This window comes from Sus scrofa, chromosome X, assembly GCF_054392235.1.
Source record: "Sus scrofa isolate SSC_HxYL_T2T_F1_AM1 chromosome X, Sscrofa_HxYL_maternal_Yorkshire_Landrace_v2.0, whole genome shotgun sequence".
NCBI lineage: Eukaryota > Metazoa > Chordata > Mammalia > Artiodactyla > Suidae > Sus > Sus scrofa.
The window spans coordinates 41,428,412-41,450,344 of NC_139401.1; the positions used below are offsets into that span (position 1 = coordinate 41,428,412).

General features: G+C 40.5%; 1 protein-coding gene and 1 pseudogene across 8 annotated transcripts in view; one reads left to right on the forward strand and one right to left on the reverse strand.

The window, feature by feature from the left end:
* Window positions 1-21,933, forward strand: part of LOC146394562 (uncharacterized) — a 965,202-nt gene that overhangs the window by 284,781 nt on the left and 658,488 nt on the right. The window lies entirely within an intron of this gene.
* Window positions 1-21,933, reverse strand: part of LOC100517987 (small ribosomal subunit protein uS15m pseudogene) — a 199,955-nt pseudogene that overhangs the window by 1,564 nt on the left and 176,458 nt on the right.

A 21,933-nucleotide genomic window follows, 5' to 3' on the forward strand; every position in this document is an offset into this window, starting at 1 on the left:
GTGAGATGATAGGTTATATGGAGTTGGGGACATTTATAATTGGGAATGTTCTTAGATGGTTTTGAAGGGCATTTGGGTCACCTATGGGACTGATTCCAGATGTCAGCTCTGATAAACTTCGAAATGGAGTTATCTTCCCTGGAGATGTAAAAAGGAAGAAGACACCACAGTGAAGTGAGCTGGGACTTTTAGATGCCATAGATCTTGCTAGAAACAGTAGGTTAGACCAGATCAATTAATTGGCAGGTTTTTCTTGAACAGCTGCTACAGGTCATGCATAGTCTCTTATGGTCTGCTTGGTAGCACAAGGTGTTGTCACCAAAGTGACTGCTCAGAAGGCTGCAAGTGGGGTGACTTATCCCTTAGGCACAACAGGCACAGCTCCTGGGGCCCATGATACCTTTAGGGTCCATGAAAATGAATTTTCAGCTTGAGGAATGTGTCTGAATATCTAATATTTCTATACTCATCTTTATAACAATGAAGTCATAAAATATACTCTACTCATTGCATTTTAATATTTTGCATGGAGAAAGGGGCCCACAAAGGTAAAAGTGTCTAGGGACACAAACATCAAAATGTGGCCCTGGCTCCACATTCTCACTTGCTAAATACCAAGTGAGAATTCACGTATTAGTTTGCTGGGGCTGTCATAACAAAGAGCTGCAAACTGGATGGCTTAAACAACAGTCATGTATTGTCTCATGGTTCCGGAAGTCAGAAGTCTAAGATCAAAATGTCAGAAGCGGTGGTTCCTTCTGAGGGCTGTGAGGGAAGCATCTGTTCCTGGCCTCCCTCCTTGGCTTGGAAGATGGCCATCTTTTCTTCCTGGGTCTTCACATCCTTTTCTCTCTATGCAAGTCTCCTTTTCTTTGCATGGTATTCTCTTTATAGAGACACCAGACACATTGGATTAGAACCCACCCTAATGATATCATCCTAACTGATTACATCCGCAACTACCCTGTCTCCAAATAAGGTCACACTCTGAGATACTGGGGGATTTAGGACTTCAACATATGCATTTGGGAGGGCACATTCAGCTCAGAACAGGTAGTGACAGTCACTGCCTGGGCTGGGCAGGGGTCAGAGCAGAAGAAGCATAGAGAGCCTGGAAACTGGAGGAAAGAAGAGGGGGATTTGGGCCACTCTCAAAAGATGGCATGAGGAAAGAGGGATGTCAGGTGTGCAGAAAGAGGTGAGGTGGTGATATAGAGTGTGAACTTTGTGGACACAGAGGAGGCCAGTTTATCTGGTGTTAGAGGAGTAGCAGAGGGAAGTTTGGAAAGGGAGCTGTGTGTGTTTGTCCCGGAAAGCCTTGAACACAGGCTAAAAGGGAACACTGTATGAGGCTATGATTTCTGAGTCTCCTCCCGTTTAATTATTGTTCCCCTTCCTTCTTTTGTCTACCTAAGCTAACCAGCTCTGGGAGATTTAAGAACCCAAGGGCTCATTCTTGTTTTAAAAGCTGTTGGTTTGTGACACAAATTTTCTCATCTCTTTTCTGATTTGGGGGCAACACCTAAGGAAGACACCTTCATTCTTTATTTCCATCTACTCATTGCATTTTTTTCCTGAAAATACCTGAACTAACTGAAAACAATTGAAGCACCAAAGTATTGAAAAAGAGAGTTTGCATTTTACTGATAACCTTGAAATAGTAATTAATCCTTGTGTGTTATTTAATTGGCATAAATTTTCTATATTAAAGGCATGGTGAGAGGGAGTAGAGACCTTAGTCTGTCTCAGCTTTCAAATAAAACTCAGTCCCTTTGGAAAAACATCTGGGACTAATGTGGTAACAGTTTTAACTGTTACCTCGCACACACCAGTTTTATTTGCTCTTTCATGATGAAAATTTTCCCCTTACAGTTGCCCAGATCCACACGTATATTAGTCAGGATCTGATGTAGTATGGGCACCATTTGTGGCCACATCCTCTGAAAACCACTTTAAGTGGGTTTCCAGAGTCTTTAAAAATAGTCTGGACTCTGGCACAGCTTACAAGCATAGGAGGGAAAAACTTGACAACTTAGCTTTTTGAAAGTGGTTTTAATTGTAGCCTTCTTTTCCTACTTTTACTTTCTTACAGATCTCAGGATATTAGTAGAGAATATTATGAATTTCTATTTGTTTTTTTAAAAATAGATTCAAACTAACCATCTGATTTAAATTCTTCAATGACAAAAATCCTGTCTTCTATATTGTTCTGATCTCTTAAAAGTGCTTAGTTTTGTGTTTTCTGTACTCAGCAAACCACTTTATGGTGCTGATTGAGCCTCCCCACATAGCTACTGGACCACTCCTTAATTATTTCAACTGTGATTCTTCTACCACCTCTGAGCAGTGGTGTGCTTCCCAGCCAGTGGTGACATTAGAGCACATTGCTTCTAAATAGCTGTCAGCACGTTGCCATGGCAATGGGGCTCTGCTGGTCAGCTAGAATGGAAGTTCTTCAGTTTTTGCCAGCAGTCATTCTCAGACTTGGTGTTTCATGGAAAGAATCATCTGTGTGCTTGCAGAAATGCTCACTCCCAACATCTACCCTTAAGCATTCTGAGTCAGGAAGTCTGAGAATGAAGCTGTATTTATAACTGTCTTTCCAGGTGATGACCATTCACGTGGTCCACAACCTCATAGTCAGAAAGATCATATACAGCACTCAAATATGGCTGAAGTTATGCCCTTTAGAGGGTGCTGGTCTTTGTCCCTGTTGGGTCAAAGCCCAGGATCAGCCCCTACCCGCAAGTTGCCAAAGAATTTGCATTTTTGTCTTTCACAGGATCTTTATATGTGTCTGCCACACATATGCTTTACGTTTACTCTCTGTTTTTCTTCTGGGTAAAATTCCCCAGCTCCAAAAGCAAGGTCATCTGCTAGTAATTCTCTGCTTCAGTTGGCAAATGACCTACCAAGGACATGCAATTGAAATTAGCATATGCATTCTGCAGGTTGACAATTTCCTTCTGCCTAGAACTTCCGGGATAGCTTATTATGGTGTGGGTATGGGAAGGGGAGGTAAATGGAGGCACTTATGAAACCCCTTTGAAAAGACCAGCACATCATCTGCATAAGAAAGCAACTCCTGCTGGACCTGCAGAGTATTCAGGAATTGGGGGGGGGGGTGCTTCTTTCGATCCATTGTGAACTTTAGGTTTTTTTTTTTCAATGGATGCAGATCAAGCATGTTGATTTGTGAGAATGGAAAGAATGAGTTCTTTGTTGAAAGTAGTAATCAGTATCTTTGCAGTGGATAGCATCCACCCTAATGTCTGAGTGCTTTAGTCTTTATTTGGTTACTTTGTAAACTTCCAGAAGGGAAGTGATTAGCTTACTGTGAAAGGGTGAAGTGAGATGGGTGTGTGTTTGTAGTGTCAGCCTTGATTTAGAGCAGTAGGTGAGCTTCTCAGCCCCAACCATTGTGGAAACCCTATTTCAGCCACCTCAGATGGAGGAATATCTATCTATTCATTCATTAATTTGCTCACGTCTCAGCTTCTCAAAGGACATCCTGGATGATCCTTTCTTCTGTTTAACAACTGCTCATAAATTCAACTGTGCTTATTCAATGTGCATATAGTGAAAGCACCAACCTTGTCTTGGGCATTGTTCTAGGTGCTATCTGAAATAGAGATTAAAAAATAATTCTTTCTTAAAAGTGTTTGGAACCCGACCCCCATGAGGTGGTTCAAACAGGACTTCTTCACAGGGCATATACCAAATATGCTTATTTGGAACCTAAAACAGAAACAGGGCAACACCAGGCCAGTACTTTTTTTTTTTTCATTTCCTGGTGAAGATAGAGAATCACTGATTCTGCTTTCCATTTTATGAAGTAAAATTATCCTTCAGAACCTCAAAAACTCATATGTAAGTGTTCTCAGTTTTAAATCTCTCTTCCAGGGGAATCAAGATCAGATGTCTTTGATTTCTCCCTTTTTTTGTCTGAGTTTTAAAATTTTTCCAACCCTTGTTGTTTTGAAACAAAGTTTACTGTAAACCAGGGCAGATTTTTGCATGGAAAACACATTGCTGTTTGGAAATGACTTCAACTGTCACAAAACACAAGTGAATAGTGTGGAGAGGAAGAGAGGGTGCCACATGGATTTAGGTTCACCTTTCCTCTTGGCCAATTAGTAGTTATTGGAAGCTAGGCATGCTTCTTAATATTCTGAGCCTCAATTTCTTCTTTTGGGAGAGGGACTAGCTCCTTGAGGAGGTTGTTGTGATGACTAAATGAACTGCTCAGTATAAAGCACCTGGCACATAAATGTCAATTTCTTTTCTCAGCTTTCCTGTTACCCAAAATAAGAACATTTAAAGATGGAAATGAATTAAGGGACGACTGTATGTCAAGAGGAGAAGATGAGAGGGTTTGGGTCTTAAATAACCTTGATCTTTGGTTATTTATGGAGTTACCTCTTGGTTCTGGGGTTTCAAATTAGGCTTCTAAAATGTATTGGCTATTATAACTGGAAACAAAGCCAGTCTCTTTCTTTTGTCCTGCCCACCCACCACCAGCTCCCCCCAATCCATTTCTTTGAAATAAAATATTGTAGAAATAAGGTATTTGGCCAAATGCAGTCTTAAAGCTATAATGATCCACTATGCAGTACTCCTCATTTAGCACTATGTCTAAGAATCACCCGGGAGCTTTTTATAACTATACATTCTGGCTCCATGACAGACCTACTAAATCCCATACTCTGGGTACATGGCATGGGAAATGTCCCCAGGTGATCCCAGTAATAATCACTGCTTTAGGGCAGTGTTTGCACACGAGTGTGCTTCAGAATCACCTAGAGTGCTTGGCTCTAACACCACCCCCACCCCATTCCAGCCTCCAATTCTCTAGGTCAGGGGTGGGGCTGGAGAATTTGCATTTCCAGGAAGGTGATGCTGATGCTGCAGGTCTGGAGCTTACTCTCTGAGGACCACTGATTTGAGGCTTCCTGTTATATGAATACAGAGGGAGATAACGGTAACTTCAGCAACCCTAAACTATGACTGTACTTTCTCACCCAAAGGATAAAGTCTAGGGAAGAAGATATAAATAAATGAAGAAATTAACCTTGTAAGGAAAGTGAAAGAAAACAATTGGCAAAAACTGTGGATGGTCAGGTTAAGAGGTGAAGATTACTGTCTTCAATAATGTGGATATTTTTGTTGGTTTTAGCATGGGACTGAGTCCAGTGCTTTGTAGAGATACTGGTATTTGCACCCTACAGTGATGGTGAGCTATGGACAAGCTCAGCCACAGTTGGAAAGGTGTTCGGCCTTTTGGGGCCTCAGTTCCTAGCCTTCTCATTGGCTATGAAGAGATTAGACACAAAGTTTGACCAAAAAATCACATCCCTAGATGCCCTCTTACGATGGCAATATGGGATGGGGTGCCATCCCCCCCACTGCCCCTGTCCTGGACATGGTTTTTTTAAATGCTTTATTTTTAGAGCAGTTTTCTGTTTATAGCAAAGTTGAGGGGAAGGTACAGAGATTTCCCATAAACCCCAAGCCCCGCACATAGTTAACTTCCCCCATTGCCAACAATCCCCCAGCAGAGTGGTACATTTATTACAGTCAAAGAACCTATATTGACACATCATCATCCAGTGTCCATAGTTTACACTAGGGTTTTTTCTTGGTGTTGTCCATTGTGTGGGTTTTGATAAACGTATAATGACATGGAGTCACTATTTTAATATCATAAGAATATTTTTCAAAAAAATTTTTTTTTCACCACCTTAAAAATCCTTTGTGCTTTGCCTATTCATCCCTCCGTGGGGGTTTTAAAAGTAAAAATAAAACGGTTTCGGAGTATAGCAGACACAAATGACAGATTTTCTTTCGGTTCCAAAAAAAGCAGAAAAGAGAACAGAAAGTAATATTTTGAATTATGAGAGGTAAAAGAATGAAACAATATACAGTGTTATTTTTCAATGTTTTAATCATATCTCTATGGAAGTCCACAATCTGAATCTTCCAGCATCAGTCAAGTGGAAATGTGATTCCCAGGGTTGCCATGTCTGCAGAAGGGTTAGGCTTCTTTGTGTAAAATATTATCTTTCTCCTTGAGAAAGATCTTCAAACAATTCTTCAAAATATGGATTTTTAATGGAGCTTGAAAGATAATGCCATAATTTTCACATTGATGAAAGTGAGACTGCAGAGTTTTCAGAACACATTTAAAGAAGTGGATGGAATGTTGAGTGCTGTAAAAGGAAAGTATAAAAGAATCTGGGGGCTGGTATTCTACTATCTCACAGGAAATAGAAATATGAAGGACTAGCAGAGTCTGAAAATTACATAGTTTGTTCAATTTGATTATCAGTGGGTGGATTATTCACTTTGTTGATTATCTGCAACAAAATTTTAATCCCACTATGGCTTCTTCAGCTTGCTTTGCCTGCAATTAGTTAGCATGTGCTTGGGGAATGCCAACAAACTCTAATATTAGCTCCAGGAAAACAGAATCACCAAGGTAAATCTGCAGCTGCTGCAAGAATGAATGCGCCCCAAAGCCAGACGCCACTGGGTTTTCTTTTGGATGTGGTTTGGAATTATTCAGGCTATAAAAATGCAGATAATCAGGAATGGACTGAAATTTTCCCTCCCAGCATGTAGGACTTCCTTTTCATCACCTCTCCACAGCCCTGCTTTCACTGAGCTACCTTCCTGCTTGCAACCTACCCAAGCTTCCTGAGTTGGGAGGTAGAGCACTGGCATTTACATGTAGGTGTGGGGCAAACACTTTGAACCACCTTGGACTTCCCCCACCATAGTTTTTGTTAATTGCTACTGTAAATCTTAAGTGAAGTTTTCAAAGGCTCCTTATGGTCACAGGCAAAGATTATCTCTAGGAAATTGTGTACGTGTGAGTAGCAGAAAGTAGTAATGGAGGGTGAGATTGAGTTGAAGTTTAGCTACAAATAGAAAGGTATTTTTCAGAGGAACCACTGCAAGTTGCAATTGAAATTCCTCAGGAAAACAAAAAGCCCAAACTTTCTTCAGGATTTCCTCCCCTCATCAGTCAAGGTTAGCTTTAGCTGCCTGTGACAAGAACCCCCAAGGAACAGAGGGAAAAGATCAAGGTCCATTTCTCTCTTAAGACAGGGGCAGTTTTCTGAAGTTATCACAGTCATGTGCTCCTGCTAGCTTGACACTCAGCTATGCTCAACAGGTGGTCTTCACCAAGATGGCAGCTCAAGCTGCAGATATTACATCTACCTTTCAGCTGGCAGAAAAGTGGAAGGGTCAAAGAGGGGTGTGTCCTTTCCCTATAGGGACCAATCCTGGAAGTTTCTCAGGACTGTTAGGCTAAAATTCCCTTGGCTGGAAGACTTAGTCATATGGTCACATCAGTGAGGCTGAGAAGTGTTGTCTTTATTCTGGATGGCCCTGTGCCCAGCTAAAAATGGAGGATTCTGTTACTAAGAAAGAAGAGGAGAATGGATATCAAGAGATAATTAACAGTCTTTGTCACACCCAGCTTGTCTTTTATTAAGGGCAAAGTGAACAGACCTCCAGCAGGGATGGTCTTAGATTACAGGCTGTCTTTATGTTTCAGAGGTAGGGAAAACCTGTTCTCTTTCATTGTCTCTCTCCAAAATCCTCCTCTGCCCTCCTTTCCCAGGGCCCTGACCTCAAGGTGCAGCTGTGGGCCCAGATCACTTTGTAGGACTTATCAAGAAAAATTCTGCAAGTCTTTGAAATAGAAAAAAAATTAATAAGTGTCTTGTCTGGTATACCTTTCATGATTATCTCCACCATTCATTGTCTTTGAGCTTTTTTTACAACTCTGTAAGTTGTTGAAAACTGATAATAATACAAATTACTTTTTCCATAGAAATGCAAATTAGTTGTGTCTAGTGGAATGCAATTGATTTTTTACTCATTTTGCATATATTTGTAATTTCATTTCAGCATTCCTTATCTGCCTAAATATGTGTGGTGCTTTCAATTCTCCTTGGAACCAGTCATAATGCTTACTGGGACCCTCATTAATTAATGAGTTAAATAAAATCTTTGACATGTGTTTATTTTGTATCTGTCAGCGAGTCATGTTTATACCTTCTTTGCAAATTATCCTTTAATAGATTCTTGGGCTTGTTTTTGTGTCTAGTGTTTTGGTATATTCTGGAGTTCTTTTTTTTCTTTTTTGGCTGCACCATGGCATGTGGAAGTTCCTGGGCAAGGGATCGAACTCACCCAACAGCAGGTACCCAGTGCAGTGACAATGCCAGATCCTTAACCCACTGAGCCACAAAAGAACTCCCATTCCAGTGTTCTTGATCCTCTTCAGCCCTACCAAACCTCTTCTCTCAGGGTATTTCATGCACTCTGTTGTACTTTTAGTAAGCAAATTGAAAGACAAGATCAATAATAATAGTAACAGCACCATCATTTACTAAGTGCTAATTAGCCAGACACAATACACCTCTGACTCACTCAACCTTCCTAGCCCCACCCTGTTGAAATGAATGTGATCATACTCATTTTACAAGTGTGAAAACTGAGGTTTGGAGTGGTTTCCAAATTTGCATATCTGGAAAGTGGCAGAGACTGCATGTAAGCTCAGGTTTAATTTCCAAGCAAGTATCCATTTCCCGATTTTCTGGGCTTAAGAGTTAATGGCTTGTCCTGGCCATTATGCTATCCCTTTTAGGGACATTTGCACATAACAAAGAATTTTGAGATGCAACCTGTAACCCATAAAGATGAATTCCTGTTGGTGGGATTTCAGACTGTTTTGGTGCTATTGGTATGAGAGACTTCCTCAGGGGCAATTTCAGTCGTCATGTGAATTGTTCCTTGCCTATTCTGGTTATGAGTCAAGCTAGCTCTGCTCTGGGAATGATGATTGGGGATGGAGGATAGAGCTTTGAAGCCACGGATTTTAGCCCCAGCTCTCCTACTGACTAGCTATGGACATACAAAAATAGGGCCAGGAAGGTCTTCATTGCTCACTACTCATCTCATTGATGAAGAAGCTAGGGCCAAAGAAGTAGCTCTGACTTTCAGGGGATCTGCTTGCTAAGACAGCATGGAGCATGGAAAGGATTTAGAGGGCCGTGACGAGGGCGCAAAGGAGACAGTCAAGGAGGTGAAGAATGTGAGATTTGGACTTGGAAGACTGAAGCTTGAGGGCTGACTGCTGTGTGATGATGCTACCTGGCTCTTTTCACCTAAGGGGTCTCATCTTTAAAAACAGGGATGTATGGTTTCCAGCATCTTACTAGCACTAAAAATCTTTGATTCTCTGAAGTGAATGCATGGCAGAGTTTATTTTTGTTGACAATAACTCTTATAACCTGTGATGAAAAGCTAGATATCCCCTTTGTTCCAGCACCATAGTATTTGGAGCTTTCACATAATTACCTTATTTAGTCCTTTTAACAATTTCTGAATTAACTCTGGAGTATTTTCTATACCTGTTTTAGAGATGAAGAAACTGAGGCTAAGGGCAGTGGTGGGTTCAGTAACCTACTCAGATGCTGCATTTGATTTCCAGCCCCCTAGAAGTGGATTTTTGGAGGGAGGAGCTCCTGGACAAGTTGGTATCTCAGAGGGCTTGGGGGCCTTAGGGAAGCCCTCAACACTATGATGAGAATGAAGCATACTTTCTAAATATGGTTTTAATAACTTGCAAGTTAAAACATTCAGAAAAACTATTTGAAGGACTTATCTAGCTAGGAAGGTCATAGTTGGCTTCATTTCGAAAATAGCATTAGTGGGAGTTAGGGATCCAGTGTTGTCACTGCAGCAACTCGGGTTGCTCCTGTGACATGGATTCGATCCCTGGCCCTGCAATTTCCACATGCCATAGCTGTAGCCAACAAAAAAAAAAAAAAAAAAAAGGAGAAGAAAAAGAGAAAATGACATTAGTAATACCTGCCTTGCAAGGGTGTCATGAGGACTAAATGAGATGAGTTAATGCATGCAAAACATCTAGGAATCTAGGACCCTATTGGACACACCCAAAGATTAGCTTTTGAGAGTTATTACTCTAGATTAGATATGATTTTAATGTTGTTGTTGTGTTGTGGATACTACTATTCAGACATCTTAAAAGAGATCTTCCTAGGATATCTATCAGTGAGGTTGCCTTGGCCAATAGGCATTCAATTCCAGCACTCTGTATCAATACAATAGCCCTATGAATATAACTCACTTATCTCTAATTTGAAATTAAGTAAAGCTCCTCTGGAGGAAAACAGTCACCTGAGAGCATAGAGAATACAAACATAGTGATTGACTTGGGCAAGAGGCACATCTTTCTCTTTAATTTAAACTGTTGGATTTGATGGAGTGTTTTCAGCCTATAGGAACTATAGAGGTTTTTTTTTTAACTACTTTTCTTTTTTCCAGCATAAAAGTAATACATTCATACAGTAAATATGTCAAGCAGAATAAGTCTTTATAGAATGAAAGCTGCTATGTAGTCTTTTTTTCCTCTAACCCCCCTCCCACCCTTCAGAAATAGACACACTGGTCATTTTTAGAATCTTTCTAAATTTTTTGATGCACATATAGGTGCATTTATATCTTCTTTGAAAAAATGCTAATAGGATCATACCATTCCATACCTTGTTTTTCTCTTAATAATGAGCCATGAAGATTATTCTATATCAGCCCATCACTTATTCTTTTTAACAATGATACAGTATTCCTGGTATGAATATACCATAATTTATTTAATCTGTCCCTTCCTAATGGTTACCTAGGTTAGTTCTCCTTTCTCTGCAAGTACAAACCATACAGCAGTGAACAGCCTTATAACGTACCTGCATAGTTATGGGAGTATCACTTGGATTATATGTGGACTCATATTGGGCTGCCAATCACGGGATGGGTTGGGGGCTTGAAGGTACCAAGAAGACCGACTATGACTCTTTACCACAATGTTTATTCCTTGACCAAAAGCAGTGACTGATGAAAAGAATATTAAAGATCACGTCACTTATTGATATGCAACTATTTATCAGGCTCTTCCCCAAGAGCCTGATAAATCACTATGGGTCACATTACAGTAAAACAAGAGAAGGGATTTGAAAGGGCTCCTGTAAAGTCAAAAGTGCTATACAGATGCCAGCTGGGTTCTGATCAGCATTATGCTACTGGTTACTAGAGTGTTCTATTGAGGTGGGGCTCACCAAGACCCCAAACCAAGTCCTCTCTGCTCCATTCCTCTTCCTCAACCTTCTCATCAATCATTTATTGAATATGCTGAGTTTCTCCATCACAGTTGGTCTGCTTCCTTCCGTATCTTTCTCCCTCTTACTATATTTGTTCAACAGAGGCCAACACTCTGGCAATAGGCAAGCTCTTAGGTATGCTAGGCATTGTGTTAGGAGTCTTATTTACGTCTCCTCATGTGATCCTCTCAACAGCTCTGTGAGGTTGGTACCACATTCTCCCTTTTATAGGATGGGGATGAGGAAACGGAGGCTCAGGTAGGTTAAGTGACATGCCCAAGATCACCTAGACATGCCCAAGATGACCTAGGATTGAAACCTAGACCTAACAAACCCCAAAGGTGATGTCTTTACTTCTTTATCAAGTGCCTGAAAACTAGTATCTGTTAAGACTCATTTTTTTCCTCTCTAGTTAATTCTGCAGGCCACTGCTAAGTTAGGCTTCATAAAATAACTCAAATACAACATTTTTCTACCTCGAAGCCTATGAAAACCTACTTCCCAAAGACTTGTTAAGCTTTTCAATGACATGGAAATCTTAACTTTTGAGCTCAGAACCCTACTAACATTTACAGGAAAATTAGCTACATGTGTTTGCCCCTCTATAGTCCCAGGGAAAGGAGTTTATGCGAGGGAGTCAGACTGACCTGAGCTTCTGCCTTTGCTCTACCACTTATTAGCTATGTATGACCTTGAGCAAGTGAGGTAACCACTCTATACCTCCATTTCCTCATCTATCAAATGGACATAACATATTATTTCTCATCCTTAAAACAGTTATGTGAAGGGTCAGGGGACTCTTTTTATTACCTGTGTTCTGCATGTAGCCCAGTACTCTGCACTTGGTGGCTGATCAATGATAGCTACTTGAACAAAAGCATTGAATGAAAGGTTTCTTAAGCTGAGCAAGGCAGACTTCGGCAAAGGACCAACTTGAGAACAGGAGTTTGATGTGTGTTTGTCTGTTAGAGGGTCTGAGATGAGGAGGAAGAGGTTTCAAAAGGGAGAATTCCTAAGAAAATGCATTTTTGAACAAAAAAATCTGTCAAGGAGTATGCCTAACCTCCAAAGGAGAGGCAGGAAGGTCTAAGAAAAAGACATTGAGTAATTTATCTCCTTGTCTCCATCAGACAGTACTTGAGCTAATTTTCTTTGTACATCAGATGAATAGAATGAGACTCAGTCTACATTCTACAATCCCCATGACATAGAAAATGCATGGCTGAAGTCTCAACATTACAGAGTATTAGAGTTTGATATCCTCAACAGGGAAGATGTATTAAAGATAGGCTACTATTTAGAGGATTTTGATTGATGTTCACTGTAGTTTCTTTGCATTCTCTGAAGGCCTTTATTTGCTCACCCCAGAACATGTTTATTATAGTTTTAGACTGACCATTTTAAAGTCATCTGGTTGGGAATTTGATGCTTTCACGAGAGAGGGGAGGAACAGAACAAAATAACCTCTGAGAAACACGTTCACACTAATGTGGAATTGGTAATTGTTCTTCGTGTTATTATCTCATAGCTGGGTTAGTTCAATGTTTGCAAAAATTTAAGTTTTAGCTCTACATTGCTGTTTTAGATTTTTGACTCTGGAAGTTACAGTGTAAGATGGACTGAGAGGCAGTGTGGCCTAGGGAAACAAAGTTGAAAGATAAAACAAACAAAAGTAAGAGTGATTGTAAAATACATAAGTATATTCAAATTCAAATGGTATTTTAGAAAGAAGTAGATTTAAGCATATGATGAATAAAACGGATTTGTGCAGAAAAGCAAAACAAAAGTACAAAAATAGTGAAGAAATAGAGCTGTTCATTTAACACCCATTGGTGTAAATGTTTGGTTCTCTTGCAGTTTAGATAGAAAAACATAATATGTTTTATTTAATTTTGAAAGAAAACCAAATGGTATTGGGGTTCCCCCCAAAGAAGAACTTAAAATACATCAAAGGTATTGGCTCAGGACTTACCCCCCAGCATAATCAATAAGGTGCCACTATGTGTGTGTGTGTGTGTTTTGTGGGGAGGGGAATGAGAGGAGTATAGACTACTCCAGCGAGGTGATGGTGGGAATCCAGGTGGAGTCAGGACAAGTGAGAAAATAGAGGGTTTTTTGTTTTGTTTTGTTTATAAATGCATATGTAGGAGATCCCATGGTAGCTCAATGGGTTAAGAACCCAACTAGTATCTATGAGGATGCAGGTTCCATCCCTGACCTTGCTTAGGGGGTTAAGGATCTGGCATTGCCACAAGCTGCATCGTAGGCTGCAGATGCGGCTCAGATGTGGCGTTGCTGTGGCTGTGGTGCAGGCTGGCAGCTGCAGCTCTGATTCCACCCCTAGCCTGAGAACTTCTGTGTGCTACAGGTATGGCCCCAAAAAGCAAAAAAAAATGCATATGTAATATATACTTGGGTTTTTTTAGAGCATCTGGGAGGTTCTGCAAATGTAGTGTTTCTCTCTATTTATAAAAAATTGGATGTGGGCAGTTTTGCATTTCCTCTACTCTGCTTCTATATTCAGTGGATCTCAACCTTAGCTGCACATTAGAATCACTTGGGAGGGGGGCTGTTAAAGACCCACCCACCTCCTGGCCCTGACTTGACACTGCACACCTCAGGTGCCCATGCCTTCTGGCCTTCCCATGCCAGGTTAAGGGACACTACAAGGACACCAGATCCTTCACCTCCTGGTGGTAGGATCACTATATGCTATGTGTGTGTGTGTATATATATATATATATATATATATATATATATATAGAGAGAGAGAGAGAGAGAGAGAGAGAGAGAGAGGGAGAGAGAGAGAGATCTATTTTTATTCTGGAATTCTGTTAGAAAAAGAGTAAACAAGAAAAAGCAAATGCTATTGGTTTACGTGGGGATGCCCAAAGATGTTGGTAGTGAATCCTTAGTAATAGGAAAGGCAACAAATGCATTTTGACTTGAAGCATTCCTTATAGGAAGCCTCAGAGCACTGGGCAAGTTGCCGACAGTTTAAAACAAAGGTCTGAAAGAGACCTGGGAGTTCCCATCATGGCTCAGTGGTTAACGAACTTGACTAATAACTATGAGGTTGCGGGTTCGAATCCCTGGCCTTGCTCAGTGGGTTAAGGATCTGGTGTTGCCGTGAGCTGTGGTGTGGGTCGCAGATGCGGCTTGGATCCTGTGTTGCTGTGGCTGTGGCGTAGGCTGGCAGCTACAGCTCCAATTAGACCCCTAGCCTGGAAATTTCCATGTGCCGCAGTGCAGCCCTCAAAAGACAAAAAAAGACCAAAAAAAAAAAAAAAAAAAAAAAAAGAGCTGGAGACCAATGAAGGGAAAGCAAAATAAATAAAAATAAAAATAAATAAAAAATAAAAGAATCACTTGCGGAAATTTTATAAAATGGGTTACCTTACTATAGACCAGTTAAATCAGAAATTTTGGGAGGTGGTGCCTGGGTGTTCATGTTTCATTCTTTTTTCTTTTTCTTTTTCTAAAAGCTTCCCAAGTGATTGTGATGCACAGTGAAAGTTAACCATTGGCCCAGAAGTATTGCTTTAAGTGCAGTGCTTGTAACTTCAATTAGGATTGTAGCCAGCAACCTACTTCTGGAACTTAAGAATTCTTGGTGGCCATAAAGATGTGGTGCAGCCTTTATATTACAGGAGTATATGGGTTTGGTGATCCAAGTAGGAATCCTCCTTCTATCACTGCATGTGAGGTACTGAGCAAGTCACAAGCTTAACTCAACCTCAGTTGTTTGTAAATGGGAGATAACAGCCACTTAACGATGAATGCCATTGAGAGGACTAAGCAGGGGAAAGTGTATATTAACAAGTTATCTGGTACAAGTCACCATTTATTCAATATTTTCCACTTGTTCATTAGGCTCTGCCCCAGGAAAACCTAATAAAGATGTTTAAGACATTAATCAAATCTGCAGACACAAAACTGGAAAGTATGGCTGATCTAAGATTAGAATCAAGATTCAACAGAGATTTTGACAGGCCAGAAGGATGGCCAACACTTGCAAGATGAATGTGAGGGCTCGAACTTAAAATTTAATAAAAAATAAATACAGAGTCATGATTTATACTAGGACAGGATATAAGAATAGTTTCTGTATAAAAGGCCTGGGAGTTTCACTGAAAACAGATTTAATAAGAGGCAGCTGTATTAGTGTGGATGTTAAGAAAGCTGATGTGATTGGAGGCTAAATGAAGAGAAATGTAGGATGTGGGTCTCATGTGACCATAGTCTATCTGGGCCCTGCCCTGGACCGAATACCAGTTTTAAAAGCTCATTTCTTTCTTCAACAACATTTACTAAAATCCTACTCTGTGCCAGGCACTGTTCTAGGCTCTGGAGATACAACCTTTTTGCTCCCTTGTAGCTTTAATTCTATGGGGGCGGGGGTGGCGAGGAGACAATACACACAAAAATAAGCTATATGAGCTGCTAGGAAGAGACTAGAGCTTTGGAGGAAATAAACAGGGATGGGGAAAGGTGGTGCTGTTAAGTGCACAGGATTATTTGCAATTTTAAATAGGGTGGTAGGGGGTGGCTTCATTTAAAAAGTGACTTTTGTGCAAAGATTGGAGGGTGTAAAGAACAAGTGATATGAATTATCTAAGGGAAGAGCACTTCCAGGCAGGGGAACTACAAGTGCAAAGATCTTGATCGGGGATGTGATGTGCTTGTCTTATTCAAGAAAAATGAAAGGAGCTCTAATTGAAATATTGTATTCAATCCTAGGCCTAATCTTTACTCTTTTTAACTGAGTATAAAAGTAAAATATTTGGAAACAAAGGATGAGAAAAATACAGAAAATTTTGAAGGCAGTGTAAATCACCCACAATTCAAGCATTCTTGACATTTTGGCATGTTTCCTTCCAGCTTATAAGCAGACCGACATGCAGAAGTAGCAGAAAATAGGAAAGATGAATTGAGATTTATTTTTTAGGGTCTCTCTAGGGCTCCATTTCTAGTTCTTGTGATTAAATTCTGCATTTCTAGCAGGTGGTATTCAAATTGGGGCCTCAACATACTTTCAAATTACTGCGGGTCAAATGTAGCCTTTGAGGTTCTTTTCACATATTTGAAATTGTAGCTCTTTATGCTGTAGATCCTTTACATTCATGGTTTATAATTATTCAACTGTTTGCCACTTTGGCAGATGAAAAATGGCCTCTTTCAGCTTTCATTACTTTTGGCATTGAGCATTTTTTCCTATGTTTATTGAGCATTTATAATTTTTCTGTAATTTTCCTGCTTACCCCTAGGCCCCCCCCTCCTTTTTTGTCTTTTTAGAGCCGCGCCTTCGCCATATGGAAGTTCTAGTCTAGGGGTCGAAATGGAGTTGTAGCTACCAGCCTACACCACAGCCACAGCAATGCAGGATTGGAGGTGCATCTGCAACCTGCACCATAGCTCGTGGCAAGGCCAGATCCTTAACCCACTGAGCGAGGTCAGGGATTGAACCTGCATCCTCAAGGATGCTTCTCAGATTCGTTTCCACTGAGCCACGATGGGAACTAACCCCCTAGCCCTTTATAAAACATAGCACGTAAACTAGAGTGTTTCTAGAAGATACTGTGCTGAATGTTGAGGACTTTCATTTCATTCTAAGTTGTAACCAAGTTGTAACCTTCGGTGGTTAGGTTGTTACCAAAAATGGTAACAATTCCTCCCAACCACCTGCCCTTTTGCAGTGTGACTTTGCCCTTCCTCCTCCCAAAAAGTAGAGTTGATTTTCCCTCATTTGAATTTTGGCTAGCCTTGTGACTTGCTTTGACCAAGAGAATGTGGCAGAAGCGATGCTGTGACTTCCCAACGTAAGATTTGAAAGATTTTGCACCTTTTGATTTTGCCCTTTTGGAAGATAATCATCATAAAATAAAACTCAAAGAGTTCACATTGTGGCCCCGCAGGTTAAGAACCTGGCAGAGAGTCTGAGAGGATGTGGGTTCGATCCCTGGCCTTGCTCAGTGGGTTAAGGATCTGGCATTGCCCTGAGCTGTGGTGGAGGTTGCAGATGCAGCTTAGATCCTATGTTGCTGTGGCTGTGATGTAGGCCAGTAGCTAAAGCTCTTATTTGTCCCCTAGCCTAGGAACTTCCATATGCTGCAAGTGTGGCTGTAAAAGGAAGCAAAAACCCTAGAAACTCAGGCTGGATTAGATGAGAGGCCAAGTGAGAGAGAGAGAAGTCATGTGGAAGAGAACCCAGGAGCCTACCCAGTAGATAGCACCAAGGTGGTAGACATGTGAGTGGGTCTGTCTTGGCTCTTCCAGGCCCAGTGAGCTATCCAGTTGACTTGTCCAAATTCCTCACTCACAGAACAATGAGCAATAAAATGTTTGTTGTTTTTAGCCACTAAATTTTGGGATAGTTATACAGCCATAGATAATTGAAACATAACAAATATGGAAACATGGATTTTTTTGTGTGTGTGCTTTTTAGGGCCATACCTGCATATGGAAGTTCCCAGGCTAGGGGCTGAATCAGAGCTACAGCTGCCGGCCTACACCACAGCCACAGCAACGTGGGATCCAAGCTGCGTCTGCTGCCTATACCACAGCTCACTGCAGCACCAGATCACCAACCCACTGAGCAAGGCCAGGGATCGAGCCCACATCCTTAGGGATACTAGTTGGATTTGTTTACACTGCGCCACAACGGGAACTTCCAAAACATGGAGTTTTTAATGTCCTCACTTGAAGTGCTGTCGTAGGGAAGTAGAAGCTCTGCCCCAAGGTGAGGGTCATGTGGAAGCAAGTTCTTAGCTGGGTACAATAAGTGATTGTTAGTTCTCGTCAACAATGGAATGGGTTATTTTGAGGTAGTGAGCTAACTGTCTCTGAAGGTATTCCAAGAGAGGCTATTGATCTGAGGTGCCATAATGGGGATGAGTTATAGGTTAAACTACATAATGTGTAAAGTCCCTTCAAATCTTATGATTTTAATAGTGGATGAAGGGAGAGGGAAACTTTAGAAGCTGTAATTTATAGTCAATAGTTATTGCTAAAGTGTTACTTAGAGATGAGTTTTCAGTTTATGGAGTATCTTTTTTTCTCTTCCTTTGGTTCTTTTACTGTTGAATTTCTATAATGAGGAGATCAAAATAAAGATAATGGTCAAATATTGGGAAGCCTTGATTGTCATGAATGTGGCAGTTTGGGAGCTAGTACTGTATCTTTCCTACATCTCTAGTTTCTTTCTTTCTTTTTGAGAATCCAGTGGCAGGAGCTGTGCCTTTCTGAACACTTCACCTCTATTTTCATATGGAAGACTCCTTTTATGAAACCATAGGTGCCCTTTCTGATGCTTTTAGGAGTTTCCTCCATTCTTCTTTCCCTTCCTTCTCATTGCTACAGACTCTTCAGAACACAGAGGGAAGAAAATTCTTAAACAGAGATCCATGAGCTAGGTATTCATAAGTCATAAGTAGAGGCTCCCTGTACCCATAATGGCATGTTAGAAGAAATCTATGACTGTGGTTAAAATCGTCAGATGGAAACTATAAACTCTAAAGAGATTTCTTTGGCTCCCACAACTCTTGAATTTGCCTTCTACAACTCTGGGACATGAAAGGAAGAAAATAAATTATTTCTCAATTCTAAGTACTAAGAGTATATCACCCATATTTTGAACTTCAAAGACAGTGGCAGTAATATAAAATTTGGACCCTGCCCACAAGGTTAGAAGTAGGTATGAGGAAGCTAGTAATTTGACAGTTCTTAGCTTATATTGAGAGTTGGTAGAAAAGTGGAATATATAATTTTTTTCAGATTGGGACTAGGTAAAAGTAGCATCTTCATTAGAAATATTTAGTTATAAACTCCATAACTTACTGGGTAAGTTGATTAAAGTTAAATAAACTTATATACCTAAACAAGATATGAGTGGCCTGGTGCTCTCCAACACTTAAGCCATATGGGGTTACTCTTTCCTTCAATAATAAACAAAAACAAACAGCTCAAGCTTTAATTATATAAGTAATGGTAGGATAAAATTTAAGTTTGAGTGGGGCTACAAGGTACAACAAATATAAAGTTCCAAAGGAAAGTGCAAAGACCTAAATGCAGTTTTTAAATGATAATGCTAAGAATGGGTCCCATGAGTCTTGAAAGTCTTTCCTCCTCAGCAGTGAATAGGAGAGTACTAGAGTAGGGGCCTCCTCCTTTAGGTCCAGCCTAATAAGGAGCTCTTCTGCAAGATGACTCAGAGAGTTTGATATGAGTTTCATTTATCTGGGTACATAACATCTGGGGCCTGACCCTCATTTGAGAAAGCTGGAGCTGACCGCAGTGCCCGGATAGAGGAGGTTAGGCTTTTCTATCAAGGGTTTGGCGGGGTAAGATGTGGGACCAGGTTTCTCAGGATCCAGACAGATGTGGGCTCTTTGGCAGAAAGAAGCCTTCCAGTGTTTTTTCCAACAGAGAGACCTCTGCAGCAGCAACTTGGTTTTGCATACTAATATTAAACTTAGTTTAAGCATGCATTTTCAATTTTTATTGCAATTATGCGGTGAAGGAAGAGAACCTTCATGGGCCACTTCGAAGATTTTCTTTTAGTAGCGATATTTTGTAGGAACAGAGAGTGGTTGCATAATATTTTTTGATACAAAATACAATGACCGGCTGGGTTAAGATCACTAGACTCTTGACTTATATTCAGCTGCCAGTCAACTGGGTAACCAAGACTTAATCCTGCTTAGTTTATTAGGAAATTGTTTAAGCATTTTTCAAGAAGGAAGTTGTGAATTATATCCCATTAAAAAATTCTGTCCCAGACCAGGTTTGAATTAATTTTTCTTTTACTTGTGATTCTTAATGACTAAGGAAGTAGTTATAAGTCACCATGGAGATATAGTTGCCTGAATGAGAAGTGTGGGGAGGATTGTCTAGGGATTGAACTTTCTGAGGATGTCATGAAAGAAAAAGTAATTTTCAAACATCTGCCAGGACTAGAGAGCATGGGCACAGTTGTTTAAGTTATATTTTGCTACTCCCACCTGTCACCACCATCATTGTGGTACACGGTCTCCAAATATGTCTGCCAACAATTCCTCTCATTTTTGTACACACTTAGGGTTCTGCTTACCAAGAGGTCTGTCTCTCCCTTTGAATCTAGACTGCCCTTTGGCTTGTTTTGACCAATAGACTGTGGCAGAAGTGACTCTTAGCTTTAAGGAGACTGAAAGTTTGAACTTTCTTCTAGAAGTCTGAAGTCAGGTAAGAACTCTGAATGTCCCGAGGCCACTGTGATTTGAGGAAGCCCAAGCTAGCCACATGGAGAGGTCACGTGGAGTGAGACATATCCCCGGACAGCCCCCTGATATTGCAGCCATCTCAGCTAAGGTGCCATCTTGAATGTTCCAGCCTCAGCAGATTCCACATGAAACAGATCTACCTAGGTGAACCCAGCCCAGATTGCAGAATTATAAGCTATAAGTCATTGTTGTTTCAAGGAAATTAGTTTCAGGGTGTTTTTTTTATGCACCAAAAGATAACTGAAACAGGTACTCTAGAGGGGTTGTAACTTGGAAACTCTACTTGTCAGGAGTGGTGGGGAAGGACTGGGAGGGAAAAAAGGTGAAATGTAAGGTGGAAAAGCAGACCAGAAGTCAACTTTGCACACCTTCTCTTTGTGGGATTCCAATCTGAACTTTCAGCTAGGAAAGTGAGAACTTACAAGGCTAAATCAAGTAAGCAGTTTTGCTTCCTGTCTTAGGAAATTCTAATTTCTGAATTGAGACTGTTTAGGAGTTCAAAGTGAGCATAGGACTGTCTTCTACCTAAGCATGAGGAGAAAATTAGTGGACCTGCAAGCATTTTCATTTAGGGGCAAAAAAAATAACTCCCACTGAATTAACATTAAAGAGACAGTGTGAGGACACAATAACAGTAAAGTTGAACTTTCGTTACTTTATAGCTTATGCTTGACCAAACTACAGATCACTGTGTACATGGTCAAGAGATTAACTGCCCCCTTTTGAGGCAAATTCTTACTTTTACAGAGTCTAAGACACTGCCCTAGTTTCTTGGCGGCTCTCGGCTCCTAACAGCCATTCTGAGTTCTGTGGCTATTACCCTGTCTAACCCTTCAACTTTGACCTTTTTCTTGATTTTCCCGAAGCATTACTCACCCAAAGCAGTTGTGTGTAGCAGGCTTTTGAGTGCCAGTCACCATAGCAAACAACTTAAGACTGTCATAAATCCATGTTGTCATAAGTCTTTCAGCCAGTGAGAAATTCCTGGTGGCTGCTTCTTAGTTTGGATGTTTTCCTACTTCTCTGGTATCCAGTCTCTGAATACCCACATTTCTATTAATTTCTAAAGCAAAGGAGTTCGTCTCCTCTCACCTACCTCAAAATACCTTCCAGCCTGCCTTAACAGCCACCTCTGCCAACTCTAACTAGGACACTCTGCTACACACAGGACCGTGCAGACCACCTTAGGCTCACAATAGTGACCAGCTAATATTTATTGCTGTTCCCCAGGCTCTCATGTTAAGTCATAAATATTTACACAACAGTGTAGACATTATGTTTCTCTGATTCATTTTTAAATTCCTTTGTCAATGTGTTACAGTTTTCATTGTATAGGTCTTTCACTTCCTTGGTTAAGTATATTCCTAGATATTTTATTCTTTTTGGTGCAATTTTAAATAAGATTGTTTTCTTGTTTTCTCTTTCTCATAGTTCATTATTAGTGTTTATAAAAGCAACAGATTGCTGTATATTAATTTTGTATC